Here is a 20,405-nt window from a genome sequence, read left to right as displayed (position 1 = left end):
GGCACACTTTATACCATGTCATAAAAGCGATGATGCTTTTAATGTTGCTGATTTGTTCTTTCGTGAAATTATTCACTTGCATGGTGTGCCAAATACTATTGTTTCACATCGTGATACTAAATTTCTTAGCCACTTTTGGAGATGCTTATGGGCTAAGTTGGGGACTAAACTGCTTTTTAGTACTACTTGTCACCCCCAAACCGCTGGACAAACTGAAGTAGTCAATAGAACATTATCTACTATGCTTAGGGCTGTTTTGAAGAATAATAAGAAAATGTGGGAAAAATGCTTGCCTGTGAATTTGCTTATAATCGTTCATTGCATTCTACTACTAAGATGTGCCCTTTTGAAATTGTGTATGGTTTCCTACCTCGTGCACCTATTGATTTGTTGCCTCTCCCATCTTCGGAGAAGGTCAATTTTGATGCTAAACAACGTGCTGAATTGATTTTAAAAATGCATGAGTTAACTAAGGAAAACATTGAGCGTATGAATGCTAAATATAAACTTGCTGGCGATAAGGGTAGAAAACATGTTGTGTTTGCACCTGGAGACCTTGTTTGGTTACATTTGCGTAAGGATAGATTTCCTGATTTGCGCAAATCAAAGCTAATGCCACGTGTTGATGGTCCTTTTTAAGGTTTTAGAGAAAATAAATGATAATGCATATAAACTTGAGCTGCCTGCAGATTTTGGGGTTAGTCTCACTTTTAACATTGCAGATTTGAAGCCTTAATTGGGTTGAGGAAGATGAACTTCCGTCGAGGACGACTTCATTTCAAGAAGGGGAGGATGATAAGGAAATCAATACCATTGTTACACCAACAGCCCTGGTGCTATACATACTGGACCAATTACTAGAGCTCGCGCACGCCAATTAAATTACCAGGTACTTTCGTTTCTTGGTGACGATGCTAATGTTCATGAGAATATGATGCTGCCTAAATTGGATACATTTGTTTTGCTTACAAATGAAGGGCCTAGCTTGGAGAAGGATGAACATCGGAGCAAGAACAAGCATGGAGATGATGGCATGCGCAAGGGGAACAAGAACGGAGTTACAAGTGATGATTTCAGGATGTTGAAGCCACCATAATGAGTGCATGAAGCCTTGGACGAAATATACAAGGTGCTACTTCACAACTTTCGTCCAGAGGCTATTCTAGGTGATGTGTCACCTTATTATTGAGCCAGGCCCATGTATTTTCGAAATACTTAAGTGTAGGCTGTTTTTAGAGTCCGTATGTGTGGGGAAACAAGAGATAGGGTTGGTTTCGGACCCCTTCCCCAAGGGCCACAAACTTCCCCCCTCTTCCTCATATATACAGCCCTTAGGGCGTCGTTTAGACCTTGGGTTTTGTTTAGATTAAAGTTCGCCATAGCTGCAACTTCGCGTACTTCATGTGTGTTCAACGACCAGACCAAGACGTCATAGAATCCCATCTTGATCAATAAAGCTTTCATCTTATATTTGCAATATCCAGATTGCAATCTCAGTTTCTTGCTTGTTCTTCGTTTGCCCGCAGGAAACAGACCCTCGTGGTCAGGTTGATCGTGCTCCGGCGTGGTCAATAACCCCTCGGAAGTTGGTTTAGAGATTGCTAAGGCGCGACGTCATGCACGTTCGTAGTCGGATCGTCAAGGTCGACTCCCACAGAAAACAATAGCCATCATCTCATCGAAAGATGGGACTCCTTTGCCTCTATGAATAGACATGAGTTGTCATTTGATTAATGGGATCACATCATTAGGAGAATGATGTGATTGACTTGACCCATTCCGTTATCTTAGCACTTGATCGTTTAGTATGTTGCTATTGCTTTCTTCATGACTTATACATGTTCCTATAACTATGAGATTATGCAACTCCTGTTTACCAGAGGAACACTTTGTGTGCTACCAAATGTCACAACGTAACTAGGTGATTATAAAGGTGCTCTACAGGTGTCTCTAAAGGTACTTGTTGGGTTGGCGTATTTCGAGATTAGGATTTGTCATTCCGATTGTCGGAGAGGTATCTCTGGGCCCTCTCGGTAATGCACATCACTATAAGCCTTGCAAGCAATGTGACTAATGAGTTAGTTACAGGATGATGTATTATGGAACGAGTAAAGAGACTTGTCTGTAACGAGATTGAACTAGGTATTCAGATACCGACGATCAAATCTCGGGCAAGTAACATACCGATGACAAAGGGAACAACGTATGTTGTTATGTGGTTTGACCGATAAAGATCTTCGTAGAATATGTGGGAGACAATATGAGCATCCAGGTTTCGCTATTGGTTATTGACCGGAGACATGTCTCGATCATGTCTACATAGTTCTCGAACCCGTAGGGTCCGCACACTTAAAGTTCGATGACGGTTATATTATGAGTTTATGTGTTTTGATGTACCTAAGGTAGTTTGGAGTCCCGGATGAGATCGAGGACATGACGAGGAGTCTCGAAATGGTCGATACGTAAAGATCGATATATTGGACGACTATATTCGGACATCGGAAAGGTTCCGAGTGATTCAGGTATTTTTTGGAGTACCGGAGAGTTACGGGAATTCGCCGGGAGGGTCAATGGGCCTTCATGAGCCTTAGTGGAAATAGAGGGCAGCAAGGAAGTGTGGGGTGCGCCCCCCTAGGCCCAAACCGAATTGATTTAGGGCTTTGGGGGCCGTCCCCCTCTTTCCTTCTCCCCTCCTCCTGTTTCCTTCCCCTCCTAGTTGGACTAGGAAAGGGGGAACCTACTCCTAGTAGGAGTAGGATTCCCCCCTTGGGGCGCACCCTATGAGGCCGCCCTCCTCCTCCCCTTGCTCCTTTATATACGGGGGCAGGGGGCACCCCATAGACACAACAATTGATCCCTTGGATCTCTTAGCCGTGTGCGGTGCCCCCCTCCACCATAATCCACCTCGATAATGTTATAGTGGTGCTTAGGCGAAGCCCTGCATCGGTAGAACATCATCATCGTCACCACGCCGTCGTGCTGATGGAACTCTCCCTCAAAGCTCGGCTGGATCGGAGTTCGAGCGACGTCATCGAGCTGAACGTGTGCAAGAACTCGGAGGTGCCGTGCTTTCGGTGCTTGATCGGTCGGACCATGAGGACGTACGACTACATCAACCGCGTTGTGCTAACGCTTCTGCTTTCGGTCTACGAGGGTACATGGACACACACTCTCCCCTCTCGTTGCTATGCATCACCATGATCTTGCGTGTGCGTAGGAAATTTTTGAAATTACTATGTTCCCCAATAGTGGCATCCGAGCTTGGTTTTGTAGGTTGATGTTATATGCACGAGTAGAACACAAGTGAGTTGTGGGCGATACAAGTCATACTGCTTACCAGCATGTCACACTTTGGTTCGGCGGTATTTTTGGATGAAGCGGCCCGGACCAACATTACGCGTACGCTTACGCGAGACTGGTTCTACCGACGTGCTTTGCACACAGGTGGCTGGTGGGTGTCAGTTTCTCCAACTTTAGTTGAACTGAGTGTGGCTACGCCCGGTCCTTGAGAAGGTTAAAACAACACTAACTTGACGAACTATCGTTGTGGTTTTGATGCGTAGGTAAGAACGGTTCTTGCTCAGCCCGTAGTAGCCACGTAAAACTGGCAACAACAAAGTAGAGGACGTCAAACTTGTTTTTGCAGGGCATGTTGTGATGTGATATGGTCAAGGCATGATGCTATATTTTATTGTATGAGATGATCGTGTTTTGTAACCGAGTTATCGGCAACTGGCAGGAGCCATATGGTTGTCGCTTTATTGTATGCAATGCAATCGCCCTATAATTGCTTTACTTTATCACTAAGCGGTAGCGATAGTCGTAGAAGAAATAGTTGGCGAGACGACAACGATGCTACGATGGAGATCAAGGTGTCGTGCCGGTGACGATGGTGATCATGACGGTGCTTCGGAGATGGAGATCACAAGCACAAGATGATGATGGCCATATCATATCACTTATATTGATTGCATGTGATGTTTATCTTTTATGCTTCTTATCTTGCTTTGATTGACGGTAGCATTATAAGATGATCTCTCACTAAATTTCAAGATAAAAGTGTTCTCCCTGAGTATGCACCGTTGCCAAAGTTCATCGTGCCCAGACACCACGTGATGATCGGGTGTGATAAGCTCTACGTCCATCTACAACGGGTGCAAGCCAGTTTGGCGCACGCAGAATACTCAGGTTAAACTTAACAAGCCTAGCATATGCAAATATGGCCTTGGAATACTGAGACCGAAAGGTCGAGTGTGAATCATATAGTAGATATGATCAACATAGTGATGTTCACCATTGAAAACTACTCTATTTCACGTGATGATCGGTTATGGTTTAGTTGATTTGGATCACGTGATCACTTAGATAATTAGAGGGATGTCTATCTAAGTGGGAGTTCTTAAGTAATATGATTAATTGAACTTTAATTTATCATGAACTTAGTACTGATAGTATTTTGCAAATTATGTTGTAGATCAATAGCTCGCGTTGTTGCTTTCATATGTTTATTTTGACATGTTCCTAGAAAAAACTGTGTTGAAAGATGTTAGTAGCAATGATGCGGATTGGATCCGTGGTCTGAGGATTGTCCTCATTGCTGCACAGAAGAATTATGTCCTTGATGCACCGCTAGGTGACGGACCTATTGCAGGAGCAGATGCAGACGTTATGAACATTTGGCTAGCTCAATATGATGACTACTTGATAGTTTAGTGCACCATGCTTAACGGCTTAGAATCGGGACTTCAAAGACATTTTGAACGTCATGGGCCATATGAGATGTTCCAAGAGTTGAAGTTAATATTTCAAGCAAATACCTGAGTTGAGAGATATGAAGTCTCCAACAAGTTCTATAGCTAAAAGATGGAGGAGAATTGCTCAACTAGTGAGCATGTGCTCAGATTATCTGGGTACTGTAATCACTTGAATCAAGTGGGAGTTAATCTTCCAGATAAGACAATGATTGACAGAGTTCTCTAGTCACCACTACCAAGTTAGTAGAACTTCGTCATGAACTATAGTATGCAAAGGATGACGAAAACGATTCCCGAGCTCTTCGCGATGTTGAAATCAACGAAGGTAGAAATCAATAAAAAGCATCAAGTGTTGATGATTGACAAGACCACTAGTTTCAAGAAAAGGGCAAAGGGAAAGAAAGGGAACTTCAAGTAGAATGACAAGAAAGTTGTCACTCCCGCGAAGAAGCCCAAAGCTGGACCAAAGCCTGAAACTGAGTGCTTACACTACAAAGGAAATGGTCACTGGAAACGGAAATGCCCTGAATATTTGGTGGATAAGAAGGATGGCAAAGTGAACAAGGGTATCTTTGATATACAGGTTATTGATGTGTGCCTTACTAGTGTTTATAGTAGCCCCTGAGTATTTGATACTTGTTCGGTTGCTAAGATTAGTAACTCGAAACAGGAGTTACATAATAAACAGAGACTAGTTGAGGGGAAGTGACGATGAGTGTTGGAAGTAGTTCCAAGATTGATATGATCATCATCACACACTTCCTATACTTTCGGGATTAGTGTTAAACCTAAATAAATGTTATTTGGCGTTTGCGTTGAGTATGAATATGATTTTATCATGTTTATTGCAATATGGTTATTCATTTAAAGTCAGAGAATAATTGTTGTTCTGTTTACATGAATAAAACCTTCAATGGTCATACACCCAATGAAAGTAGTTTGTTGGATCTCGATCGTAGTTATACACATATTCATAATATTGATGCCAAAAGATGCAAAGTTAATAATGATAGTGCAACTTATTTGTGACACTGCCATTTGGGTCATATCGGTGTAAAGCGCATGAAGAAACTCCATAAAGATGGATTTTCGGAATCACTTGGTTATGAATCATTTGATGCTTGCGAACCGTGCCTTTTGCGCAAGATGACTAAAAACTCTGCTCTCCAGAACAATGGAACGAGCTACTGACTTGTTGGAAATAATACATACTGATGTATGCAGACCAATGAGTATTAAGGCTCGTGGTGGGTATCGTTATTTTCTGACCTTCACAGATGATTTGAGCAGATATGGGTATATCTACTTGATGAAACATAAGTCTGAAATAGTTGAAAGGTTCAAAGAATTTCAGAGTGAAGTGGAAAATCATCGTAATAGGAAAATAAAGTTTCTGCGATCTGATCGTGGAGATGAATATTTGAGCTACGAGTTTGTCCTTCGGTTAAAATAATGTGGAATAGTTTTACCAACTCATGCCACCTGGAACACCACAGCGTAACGGTGTGTCCGAATGTCATAACCGCACTTTATTTGATATGTTGTGATCAATGATGTCTCTTACCGATTTACCAATATCATTTTAGGATTATGCATTAGAGACAGCTGTATTCACTTTAAATAGGGCACCATCAAAATCCGTTGAGATGACGCCTTATGAACTGTGGTTTGGCAAGAAACCAAAGTTGTTGTTTCTTAAAGTTTGGGGTTGCGATGCTTATGTGAAAAAGTTTCAACCTGATAAGCTCGAACCCAAATCGGAGAAGTGCATCTTCATAGAATACCCAAAGGAAACTGTTGGGTACACCTTCTATCACAGATCCGAAGGCAAGATATTCGTTTCTAAGATGGATCCTTTCTAGAGAAGGAGTTTCTCTCGAAAGAAGTGAGTGGGAGGAAAGAAGAGCTTGATAAGGTAATTGTACCTTCTCCCGAATTGGAAAGTAGTTCATCATAGAAATTAGTTCCAGTGATTCCTACACCAATTAGTGAGGAAGCTAATGATGATGATCATGAAACTTCAGATCAAGTTACTACAGAACCTCGTAGGTCTTCCAGAGTACGGTCCGCACCACAGTGGTATGGTAATCCTGTTCTGGAAGTCATGTTACTAGACCATGATAAACCTACAAAATATAAGGAAGCGATGATGAGCCCAGATTCCGTGAAATGGCTGGAGACCATGAAATCTGAGATAGGATCCATGTATGAGAACAAAGTGTGGACTTTGGTGGACTTACCCGATGATCGGAAAGCCATAGAAAATAAATGGATCTTCAAGAGGAAGACGGACGTTGACAGTAGTGTTACTATCTACAAAGCTCGACTTGTCGCAAAAAGGTTTCCAACAAGTTCAAGGTGTTGACTACAGTGAGATTTTCTCAAACTGTAGCGATGCTTAAGTCTGTCCGAATCATGTTAGCAATTGCCACATTTTATGAAATCAGGCAAATGGATGTCAAAACTGCACTCCTTAATGGTTTTCTTAAAGAAGAGTTGTATATGATGCAACCAGAAGGTTTTGTCAATCCTAAAGATGCTAACAAAATGTGCAAGCTCCAACGATCCATCTATGGACTGGTGCAAGCATCTCGGAGTTGGAATATACGCTTTGATAAGTTGATCAAAGCATATAGTTTTATACGGACTTGCGGTGAAGCCTGTATTTACAATAAAGTGAGTGGGAGCATTACAGACTTTCTGATAAGTATATGTGAGTGACATATTGTTGATCAGAAATGATGTAGAATTTTTCTGGAAAGCATAAAGAAGTGTTTCAAAGGAGTTCTTCAAAAGAAAGACCTCAGTAAAGCTACTTACATATTGAGAATCAAGATCTATTGAGATAGATCAAGACACTTGATAAGATTTTCAATGAGTACATACCTTGACAAGATTTTGAAGTAGTTCAAAATGGAACAGTCAAAGAAAGAGTTCTTGCCTGTGTTGCAAATGTATGAAATTGAGTAAGACTCAAATCCCGACCAAGGTAGAAAATAGAAAGAGAATGAAAGGCATTCCCTATGCCTCAGTCATAGGTTCTATAAAAGTATGCCATGCCATGGACCAGACCTATTGTATACTATGCCCTGGTTTGGCAAGGGAGTACAATGGTGATATAGGAGTAGATCACTCGACATTGGTCAAAATTATCCTTAGTGGAATAAGGATATGTTTCTCGATTATGGAGGTGACAAGAGGTTCGTCGTAAAGGGTTACGTCGATGCAAGATTTGACACTGATCCAGATGACTCTAAGTCTCAATCTGGATACATATTGAAAGTGGGAGCAATTAGCTAGAGTAGCTCCATACAGAGCATTGTAGACATAGAATATTTTTGCAAAATACATACGGCTCTGAATGTGACAGACCTGTTGACTAAACTTCTCTCACGAGAAAAACATGATCACACCTTAGTACTCTTTGGGTGTTAATCACATAGCAATGTGAACTAGATTATTGAATCTAGTAAACCCTTTGGGTGTTGGTCACATGACGATGTGAACTATAGGTGTTAATCATATACAGATATGAATATTGGTGTTAAATCACATGGCGATGTGAACTAGATTATTAACTCTAATGCAAGTGGGAGACTGAAGGAAATATGCCCTAGAGGCAATAATAAAGTTATTATTTATTTCCTTATTTCGTGATAAATGTTTATTATTCATGCTAGAATTGTATTAACCGGAAACATAATACATGTGTGAATACATAGACAAACATAGTGTCACTAGTATGCCTCTACTTGACTAGCTCGTTAATCAAAGATGGTTAAGTTTCCTAACCATAGACATGAGTTGTCATTTGATTAACAGGATCACATCATTAGGAGAATGATGTGATTGACTTGACTCATTCCGTTAGCTTAGCACTTTATTGTTTAGTATGTTGCTATTGCCTTCTTCATGACTTATACATGTTCCTATAACTATGAGATTATGCAACCCCCGTTTACCGGAGGAACACTTTATGTGCTACGAAACGTCACAACGTAACTGGGTGATTACAAAGGTGCTCTACAAGTGTCTCCGAAGGTACTTGTTGGGTTGGCGTATTTCGAGATTAGGATGCGTCACTCTAATTGTCGGAGAGGTATCTCTGGGCCCTCTCGGTAATGCACATCACTATAGGCCTTGCAAGCAATGTGACTAATGAGTTAGTTATAGGATGATGTATTACGGAACGAGTAAAGAGACTTGTCGGTAACGATATTGAACTAGGTATTGAGATACCGACGATCGAATCTCGGGTAAGTAACATACTGATGACAAAGGGATGTTGTTATGCGGTTTGACCGATAAAGATCTTCGTAGAATATGTGGGAACCAATATGAGCATCCAGGTTCCGCTATTGGTTATTGACCGGAGACGTGTCTCGGTCATGTCTACATAGTTCTTGAACCCGTAGGGTCTGCACGCTTAAAGTTCAATGACGGTTATATTATGAGTTTATGTGTTTTGATGTAACGAAGGTAGTTCGGAGTCCTGGATGAGATCGGGGACATGATGAGGAGTCTCGAAATGGTTGAGACGTAAAGATCAATATATTGGACGACTATATTCGGACATCGGAAAGGTTCCGAGTGATTCGGGTATTTTTCGGAGTACCGGAGAGTTATGGGAATTGGCCGGGAGGGTCAGTGGGCCTTCATGGGCCTTAGTGGAAATAGAGGGCAGCAAGGAAGTGTGGGTGCGCCCCCGCTAGGCCCAAACCAACTTGTGACGCCCCCGATTCAATCGTACACTAATCATGCACGCAAATGTGTACGATAAAGATCAGGGACTCACGGGAAGATATCACAACACAACTCTACAAATAAAATAAGTCATACAAGCATCATAATACAAGCCAGGGGCCTCGAGGGCTCGAATACAAGTGCTCGATCATAGACGAGTCAGCGGAAGCAACAATATCTGAGTACAGACATAAGTTAAACAAGTTTGCCTTAAGAAGGCTAGCACAAACTGGGATACAGATCGAAAGAGGCGCAGGCCTCCTGCCTGGGATCCTCCTAAACTACTCCAGGTCGTCGTCAGCGGACAGCACGTAGTAGTAGGCACCTCCGGTGTAGTAGGGGTCGTCGTCGACGGTGGCGTCTGGCTCCTGGACTCCAGCCTCTGGTTGCGACAACCAGAAAGAAGGGAAAGGGGAAAAAGGGGGGAGAAAGCAACCGTGAGTACTCATCCAAAGTACTCGCAAGCAAGGAACTACACTACATATGCATGGGTATATGTGTAAGGAGGCCATATCAGTGGACTGAACTGCAGAATGCCAGAATAAGAGGGGGATAGCTAGTCTTATCGAAGACTACGCTTCTGGTCACCTTCGTCTTGCAACAGGCAGAAGAGGGTAGGTCGAAGTCCTCCAAGTAGCATCTCCAAGTAACATCTCATAGCATAATCCTACCCGGCGATCCCCTCCTCATATCCCTGAGGTAGAGCGACCACCGGTTGTATCTGGCACTTGGAAGGGTGTGTTTTATTAAGTATCCGGTTCTAGTTGTCATAAGGTCAAGGTACAACTCCAAGTCGTCCTGTTACCGAAGATCACGGCTATTCGAATAGATTAAACTTCCCTGCAGGGGTGCACCACATAGCCCAACACGCTCGATCCCATTTGGCCGGACACACTTTCCTGGGTCATGCCCGGCCTCGGAAGATCAACACGTCGCAGCCCCACCTAGGCAAAACAGAGAGGCCAGCACGCCGGTCTAAACCTAAGCGCGCAGGGGTCTGGGCCCATCGCCCTGAGCACACCTGCACGTTGCGAGGGCGGCCGAAAGCAGACCTAGCCTAGTGGCGTTCCAGTCCAATTCGGCGCGCGCCGCTCCGTCGCTGACGTCTGAAGTGCTTCGGCTGATACCACGACGTCGGGATACCCATAACTACTCCCACGTAGATGGTTAGTGCGTATAGGCTCGTAGCCAGACTCAGATCAAATACCAAGATCTCGTTAAGCGTGTTAAGTGTCCGCGAACGCCGAACAGGGCCAGGCCCACCTCTCTCCTAGGCGGTCTCAACCTGCCCTGTCGCTCCGCCACAAAGATCCACACAGAGGGCCGTCGGGACAAGGTCCTTTCAGCCCCCAATCCGTGAATCACTCGCGGGTACTCTTCGAGCTGACCCGACTTTAGTCACCATCTGTATAGTATGTATGTATGTACAGTATATACCCGTGATCACCTCCCAGGTGATCACGGCCCGATAGTATAGCAAGGCAGACTGACAAGAATGTAGGGCCAATGATGATAAACTAGCATCCTATACTAAGCATTTAGGATTGCAGGTAAGGTATCAACAGGTGTAGCATCAATGTCAGGCTATGCATCAGAATAGGTACAACAGAAAGCAGTAACATGCTACACTACTCTAATGCAAGCAGTATAGAGAAGAATAGGCGATATCTGGTGATCAAGGGGGGGGGGCTTGCCTGGTTGCTCTGGCAAGAGAGAGGGGTCGTCAACACCGTAGTCGAACTGGCCAGCAGCAGCGTCGGTCTCGTAGTCTACCGGAGAGAAGAGGGGGAAGAAACAATGAATACAAGGTAAACAGATGCATATCGATGCATGACATGTCAAGAAGCGATGCTAGGCGTGCCCTAACGTGGTACGAGGAGGTACTGGTTAAGGGGGAAACATCCGGGAAAGTATCCCCGGTGTTTAGGGTTTTCGGGCAGAGGAGCCGGAGGGGAAAAGTTGCAGGTTCGATAGGTTAGGGGTGTGTGGCTGACGAACGGACTGCGTATCCGGATTCGTCTCGTCGTTCTGAGCAACTTTCATGTTGAAAATATTTTAATCCGAGTTACGGATTAAAAGATATGATTTTTTAAAAGATTTTATTAATTTCTGGAATTTAATTAATTAATTAATTAATTCGAAAAAAATGTATTTATGACGTCAGCATGATGTCATGCTGACGTCAGCAGTCAACAGGGTTGACTGAGTCAACCCTGACAGGTGGGTCCCGCATGTCATTCTCTGTTATCTAATTAACCTAATCAGATTTAATTAACAGTGGTTAATTAGCTTTAATTAGTGATTAGGTTAAATCTAATCTGATTTAATTAAGTTAATTAATTCTCTAATTAATTAATTAATTAATTAATATTTTAATTATTATTTTTAATATTTAGTTTTCCCTTTTTTTTCATTTTCGTTTTAACAGTGGGGCCGACCCCACTGGTCAGGGACCCAGCCCAACCGGGGCGGGCGAACGGGGAGAGGCGCAGTTGAGCGCCCGAATGGGGCGCAGCGGGGGAGGCCGAGGCCACGACGACGGCCGGAGGGGCCGCAGCCACAGTGAGGTTGGCCGGGCTGCGAGCGGCGCCGGCGAGGCGACCGAGCGGTGGACGGGGCCGGCAGCGGCCGGAGCGGCAGGGAGGAGTGGGGCGAGCGCCGTGCGGGGCCGCGGTGGTGGTCGGGGCGGCCGCCGCGGCGAGAGGTGGTGCGGGAGTCGACGGCCGCCGTGGTGCGGCGGGGGCGTTGGCCGCGGCGTCGGCACCGGCGCGCGTCGCCGGGGGGGGGGCACGTCGGAAGGCCGGGGGGTTCGGTGGCCGGGGGGGGGCGAGGGCGCCGTTCGGCGAGGGGGAGGAGAGGGAAACGGGGGGGGCGGCGTGGCCGCGGATGGCCGGAGCCGGCGACGGGGCGCGGGGCTATGGTGGCGCGCGGAGGGGAGAGGGGAGCGAAGGGAGGGGGAGATGTGAAGCTCACAGCGGGGCCCGTAGGGTCTAGGGGGGCGGGCGCGGTGGAGCTCGCTGACGTCCGGCGAGGAGGCGGGCGGGGAAGCGGTCGCCGGCGTCGGGGAGGGCGTCCGGTGAGGCGGGGGAGGCCGGGGTTGACCCCGCGGTGGCGGGTGCCCCGCGCGTGGGGGCGACGGAGGGGAGGAGGGGGTCCGGGCGGTGGAGAGGAGGAGGGGGGGTGGAGGCGACCGGTTGGGGCGGCGGGGGCCGCCGGCGATGAGGGGTGCGACGGGGGTCTCGCCCCCGATCTGGATCGGGGCGGGGGCAGGGGAAAGGGGATCGGGGCGGGGGGGGGGGCGAGTGGGGGCGAGTGAGGTGGGGCGGCTAGGGTTTCTAGCCGCGGGAGGGCTAAGTGGCCGGCCGGCTGGGCCGGCCCAGGGTAGGGGGCTGGGCCAGGGGTGAGGGGGCCAGGTGGGGGGTTCGGGGGGGCTGGCTGGGCCAGGTGGGGAAGGGCTGGCCCAGATGGGCCAGTGGGGGTTCCTTCCCCCCACCTCTTTTGTTTTATTTTCCTTTTTTTTATATTTTTCCCTTTTCTTACTTTCTGTTTTAGATTAATTAAAATGCCAAAACATTTTACAAAATTTTGTGCACCCCACCATAATTAGGTTTGCTATTTTAGACAACCCCCGAACATTTTAGTTTTAGTTTTTGAAACCTTTTATCTTTGGTTTTGTTTTGAATTTATTTGTAGACCGGGTTCGAATCAACGTGAGGTTAGCCACAGTAACCGAGGTGATCACTGTTGCTTAATCATCCGGGTGTTACAAATCTCCTCCACTACAAGAAATCTCGTCCCGAGATTTAAGCGGTGGAGTAAGGGGCGAAGGTGTTGGTAGCGAAAAACCTAACGAGTCTTCTCGGTCTTGGCTTCCCTTTCGAAGAGGTTGATCCCTTTCGTTGATGTCTTCATTTCACTGCTTCAAGTCATCAAGATAAAGTCGGTATCCTTTCTTCGGGGGGTTCCATCATACTTACGAAAGAATAAGGGGGTATTCTGGGAGAACGAACCTCTACAAGGTTGACTATCGGTCGATATCATCGGGGAAGGTGGCAGAAAGTAACTCTCAAATTGAATCTTAAGAAAAAAGCGAGAGTAAGGTAAGGAGGTATCATGGAAAGTTTCGAGCGGGCAGGCAATCGTTCAATGTCTGAAACGAACTGTTGAAGGGGTTTAGAGCAATGTGATTAAGCATTGCATCTGGTACCTGAATAGATCAACAGGCTGGTGGCCCGTGAATTACATACAAAGTCAAACGCGAGGAATAACTTTGACAACGGGGTGTATAGGAGAGTCAGGTTTTGATCCTGTGGAACTGTGGGTTATGGGCCCACCATGTGGTTGAAAGTAGGAAGGGGGCCGACATCTTGCACGGTCACGATAGTAAGGCGTGTCAGAGGGTAGCCTATCAGTTATGTCGGCAACAACATCGATACCAAGGGCGAGGGATGAAGAGAACCATTTTCCTGCTCGTTGAACGAGGTGGGCCAATAGGCAAGGTTCTCGTCCATCGGTGGCTACCGGAATGTCATCAACAATAGTAACATGGTCTTACTGACAGAGCGGTACCACGAGGTGTTTACATAAGCAGGAGAATATTACTGCTTAGGTCATATAGATCACAAGAAAGGTTAAATCAAACAATGGAAAGGAAAATATGATTATCAGATTAAACAGAACAATGAAAAGGAAAATGTGTTAAAACACATATTTCAGGGATATATCCTTCCCAAGGACAAGCAGAGCATGATATCATGTCAGGATATAATTTTAGAAAACCCCTTAGGTAAGGGGAGAGAAATTTCAAGACATTACCCATACAACGGCGTTTGGATAATTGAGAAACAAACATCTTAGCATTGGGCTTCAAATGTTCTTGTTAAAAATCGGAGTACCACAGACATGCTTCGAGATAGCATTGACATGGTCTTCAAGCAAATGTCAGATTTTGGATACAAAGGATCCATCGGAAACAACTTATAGAATAAGTCTTACCATTTCCTCATGGAAGAATGGATAACCTTGCTGAAACTGAATATATAACAATAGGGCCTCCGGCCAGCTGTGCTAGGCACGACATCACCTTACCGGGTCACATAAAGACTGTTATTATAACTCTTGGAAATATGTTCCAACCATCATATCTGACCGAGATTCAGATCTGGTTGGAGTGAGGATACCTCAGACTCAGGATGCCTGAGAAGAAAGGTGCAACACAAATTGTCGAGATGACATTGTAAGATTCTCGGGAAATAACGTACGGAAGCAAGGCTTCGAAACAAGAGTTCATCAGTAAACCAAAGAGAGGATGAGGAGGTGGCTGATGGACTCAGCGACAATTCAACTAGGTATCCCAAAAGATGGATCTCCACAATTATGTGGATAAGGAGATAGCATTTGTCAGATCAAATGATGTAATGAAGTATGCTCGAGTAAAACATACACAATTAAACATTGGTCGAAAGGTGCGCCCGAAATATGGGTTGGGTTGCACGACCAATGTCAGAATGGTGATTCAATAATCAATAGTCTAAGAATGAACGGCCGACCATTAACTTGAAAGCAATAGGGTTGATAGAAGGAAAGAATCCAAACAACACCGTTCACTTGTTGGAATCAACACGGGGACCAAGAAAGAATGGTGATGGTGAGAAGTATCACTTGTATTAAGAGTTCTCAAGAGGTAGTGAAATTCTCACAACATTGAGGTCATAAGAGATGTTAATGTCCCAAGGTAAAGAAGGGCAATTACTGGATATCAAGGAACTCAAGGTATATCACCAAACACGAACAAGCTTGTGTTGGTGGGAAGGCAATAAAGTGGTCGATGATAACACAGATCATCAAGGGCAAGGATGGTATTTCTCATCATGAATTCAATTGATATCCTGGAAGAGCTCATAAGGTTGATGATGATCACGACGCACTTTGTCGAGAGATTTCAAGATGTAATCGATCGGCGATGACATCAAGTCAAACGAATGGTGAAGCGAATGATTATTGGAACCATAGTTATGGCACAAACTCAAGCTCAAGTTTGTTGTTCAAGGAGAAATGATATGATGAGGAAAATCAACATAAGCTTAGCTCATCATCAAAAATTGTGCTCCGGGAAGAAGGACCAGGTAGTATAGTTAAAAAGTTGCACGATAATGATATGGCCATCAGGCTAGGAATGACTTGAAGGATTAATAAATTTGTAAGCAGTGATGGGTTCAAATACTTGTTGAATCGCAATGCGAACTCGATTCAGTTATCGGTGTCTTTGAGTGTATAATAACTCAGAGCCCGTGAAAAATTGGAATCAATGGGAAGGTAGCACTTGATGAAGAACTCATAAGAAGTTATGCAGTTCCATGATAAACTTGAGATACCAGGGGTAATACTCGACACAAGATCAAAGTAAAGATTGGACGGGTGTATTGATCCATAGAAGACAATTGTTTTAACTTGTCCGAGAAATGGAATCAAAGAAGAATAATCATGGTCGGAACCACGGTTGCAAGGGATCAATTCACAGATACCATATGTTAGTTATCAAGGAAATAGTTATTATTACAAGAAGCTTCCATGATAGGATATACATCGCGTCCATGGGCATGAACACAAGGTTCAAGGTCGACTCCCACTTCCTCAATACATAATCTTTCATTCACTTCTCGCCTTCAACGAAATCGTGTGTTGAAATTTTATCTGACATAACACTAGTAGAGTATGACCCGTAGTAGTTTCCGGGTTCACACAGTTTAGAGAAGGCATATGTCCAACCCATCGGGCCTCTTAGGAACATATACCACAAACTTCAGGAGTAAATAACACAAGCTCGATAGCAGAGCATGGTTGACAAAGCAGGGGATACAATTTACCAAAGGCGGTATACATCCTAGGAAAGGCTCAAGGTTATTGAATATGAAGGACATTGTCGGATAAAATCCAACAAAGGATCTGGGGTGAGTATCGGCACACAACCAGAGGAAGAAGAATGCACGGGCATCATATTATAGAACATCGGAATAATTCGATGCTTAGATAATAAAGGAATTTTGATTTCCAAACAAAGGATCAGAAGCAGTCGCTCTGATCAAGGATGGATAAGTTGGATATACCAGAGGCACAATTGACGACAAATAGTTTGGTCGAGAACCAGCTCGTGTTCAAAAATGATGTCTGAGCCGGAAGGATAATTTAGAAGGGTTGATAGATGATTGTGTGCATTCGCACACATGCTGAATCAATAGGATCAAAATGACGGTGCCTAAGGATACTAACGAATATTGCCAGACATATGGAAAGCATCCATAATGCAAGCAGACAAGTATTGCAGAGCAATAAGCTATTAAGGATTTTTGGAGGATCAATTAGTATTTCGAAGACCATTATGAAACACATGAACAACTTGGGGATGAGCGGATACTCGATAAGTGCGAGAATTATCCATAGGGGTATTCAGGTGACAAAGAACAGCAAGGCGATAAGCTCAAAGGATTATCGAAACAACGACGAGTGTTTCGAGGTATCTGGTAATAACAAGACCAACTGGGGATGAATGTAAGAATAACAACTGCAAGTGGTTATCCATAAGGGTTGACGGTGGAAGGGGAATTGCAAATGCGATGAACATAAGTTCTCGGGTTAACAGCGGAGAGTATCTTCACGGTCTTCTGGTGCAGCAGACGATCATCAGTAACAAGGGGCTCTCCGGGTGAAAGTGATAACGAGATCCTATTGTTAGATTTAGTAAACTTCATTTAACCCGAATAGAGGAGAGATCAGAGTCCCAGAGTAAAGGTCGAGGAGTAAAAGATCCTAGTACCACCCGATGGCCACGTGGGCCCGTAAGGCACACAGCCAAGTTAGTAAAAGTTTTTGTAATGTCTAGACTCGACTTCGGCCAAGGAGTGTGGAAGGGGGATTCCTACAGGCAGTCGGCTCTGATACCAACTTGTGACGCCCCCGATTCAATCGTACACTAATCATGCACGCAAATGTGTACGATCAAGATCAGGGACTCACGGGAAGATATCACAACACAACTCTACAAATAAAATAAGTCATACAAGCATCATAATACAAGCCAGGGGCCTCGAGGGCTCGAATACAAGTGCTCGATCATAGACGAGTCAGCGGAAGCAACAATATCTGAGTACAGACATAAGTTAAACAAGTTTGCCTTAAGAAGGCTAGCACAAACTGGGATACAGATCGAAAGAGGCGCAGGCCTCCTGCCTGGGATCCTCCTAAACTACTCCAGGTCGTCGTCAGCGGGCAGCACGTAGTAGTAGGCACCTCCGGTGTAGTAGGGGTCGTCGTCGACGGTGGCGTCTGGCTCCTGGACTCCAGCATCTGGTTGCGACAACCAGAAAGAAGGAAAGGGGAAAAAGGGGGGAGAAAGCAACCGTGAGTACTCATCCAAAGTACTCGCAAGCAAGGAACTACACTACATATGCATGGGTATATGTGTAAGGAGGCCATATCAGTGGACTGAACTGCAGAATGCCAGAATAAGAGGGGGATAGCTAGTCCTGTCGAAGACTACGCTTCTGGTCACCTTCGTCTTGCATCAAGTAGAAGAGAGTAGATTGAAGTCCTCCAAGTAGCATCTCCAAGTAACATCTCATAGCATAATCCTACCCGGCGATCCCCTCCTCATATCCCTGAGGTAGAGCGACCACCGGTTGTATCTGGCACTTGGAAGGGTGTGTTTTATTAAGTATCCGGTTCTAGTTGTCATAAGGTCAAGGTACAACTCCAAGTCGTCCTGTTACCGAAGATCACGGCTATTCGAATAGATTAAACTTCCCTGCAGGGGTGCACCACATAGCCCAACACGCTCGATCCCATTTGGCCGGACACACTTTCCTGGGTCATGCCCGGCCTCGGAAGATCAACACGTCGCAGCCCCACCTAGGCAAAACAGAGAGGCCAGCACGCCGGTCTAAACCTAAGCGCGCAGGGGTCTGGGCCCATCGCCCTGAGCACACCTGCACGTTGCGAGGGCGGCCGAAAGCAGACCTAGCCTAGTGGCGTTCCAGTCCAATTCGGCGCGCGCCGCTCCGTCGCTGACGTCTGAAGTGCTTCGGCTGATACCACGACGTCGGGATACCCATAACTACTCCCACGTAGATGGTTAGTGCGTATAGGCTCGTAGCCAGACTCAGATCAAATACCAAGATCTCGTTAAGCGTGTTAAGTGTCCGCGAACGCCGAACAGGGCCAGGCCCACCTCTCTCCTAGGCGGTCTCAACCTGCCCTGTCGCTCCGCCACAAAAGATCCACACAGAGGGCCGTCGGGACAAAGGTCCTTTCAGCCCCCAATCCGTGAATCACTCGCGGGTACTCTTCGAGCTGACCCGACTTTAGTCACCATCTGTATAGTATGTATGTATGTATAGTATATACCCGTGATCACCTCCCAGGTGATCACGGCCCGATAGTATAGCAAGGCAGACTGACAAGAATGTAGGGCCAATGATGATAAACTAGCATCCTATACTAAGCATTTAGGATTGCAGGTAAGGTATCAACAGGTGTAGCAACAATGTCAGGCTATGCATCAGAATAGGATCAACGGAAAGCAGTAACATGCTACACTACTCTAATGCAAGCAGTATAGAGAAGAATAGGCGATATCTGGTGATCAAGGGGGGGGCTTGCCTGGTTGCTCTGGCAAGAGAGAGGGGTCGTCAACACCGTAGTCGAACTGGCCAGCAGCAGCGTCGGTCTCGTAGTCTACCGGAGAGAAGAGGGGGAAGAAACAATGAATACAAGGTAAACAGATGCATATCGATGCATGACATGTCAAGAAGCGATGCTAGGCGTGCCCTAACGTGGTACGAGGAGGTACTGGTTAAGGGGGAAACATCCGGGAAAGTATCCCCGGTGTTTAGGGTTTTCGGGCAGAGGAGCCGGAGGGGAAAAGTTGCAGGTTCGATAGGTTAGGGGTGTGTGGCTGACGAACGGACTGCGTATCCGGATTCGTCTCGTCGTTCTGAGCAACTTTCATGTTGAAAATATTTTAATCCGAGTTACGGATTAAAAGATATGATTTTTTAAAAGATTTTATTAATTTCTGGAATTTAATTAATTAATTAATTAATTCGAAAAAAATGTATTTATGACGTCAGCATGATGTCATGCTGACGTCAGCAGTCAACAGGGTTGACTGAGTCAACCCTGACAGGTGGGTCCCGCATGTCATTCTCTGTTATCTAATTAACCTAATCAGATTTAATTAACAGTGGTTAATTAGCTTTAATTAGTGATTAGGTTAAATCTAATCTGATTTAATTAAGTTAATTAATTCTCTAATTAATTAATTAATTAATTAATATTTTAATTATTATTTTTAATATTTAGTTTTCCCTTTTTTTTCATTTTCGTTTTAACAGTGGGGCCGACCCCACTGGTCAGGGACCCAGCCCAACCGGGGCGGGCGAACGGGGAGAGGCGCAGTTGAGCGCCCGAATGGGGCGCAGCGGGGGAGGCCGAGGCCACGACGACGGCCGGAGGGGCCGCAGCCACAGTGAGGTTGGCCGGGCTGCGAGCGGCGCCGGCGAGGCGACCGAGCGGTGGACGGGGCCGGCAGCGGCCGGAGCGGCAGGGAGGAGTGGGGCGAGCGCCGTGCGGGGCCGCGGTGGTGGTCGGGGCGGCCGCCGCGGCGAGAGGTGGTGCGGGAGTCGACGGCCGCCGTGGTGCGGCGGGGGCGTTGGCCGCGGCGTCGGCACCGGCGCGCGTCGCCGGGGGGGGCACGTCGGAAGGCCGGGGGGTTCGGTGGCCGGGGGGGGCGAGGGCGCCGTTCGGCGAGGGGGAGGAGAGGGAAACGGGGGGGGGCGGCGTGGCCGCGGATGGCCGGAGCCGGCGACGGGGCGCGGGGCTATGGTGGCGCGCGGGAGGGGAGAGGGGAGCGAA

The sequence above is a fragment of the Triticum aestivum genome, chromosome 1B, assembly GCF_018294505.1.
Source record: "Triticum aestivum cultivar Chinese Spring chromosome 1B, IWGSC CS RefSeq v2.1, whole genome shotgun sequence".
NCBI classification, from domain to species: domain Eukaryota; kingdom Viridiplantae; phylum Streptophyta; class Magnoliopsida; order Poales; family Poaceae; genus Triticum; species Triticum aestivum.
The sequence above is the reverse complement of the archived record's forward strand: the minus strand, read 5'-3'. Positions refer to the sequence as shown.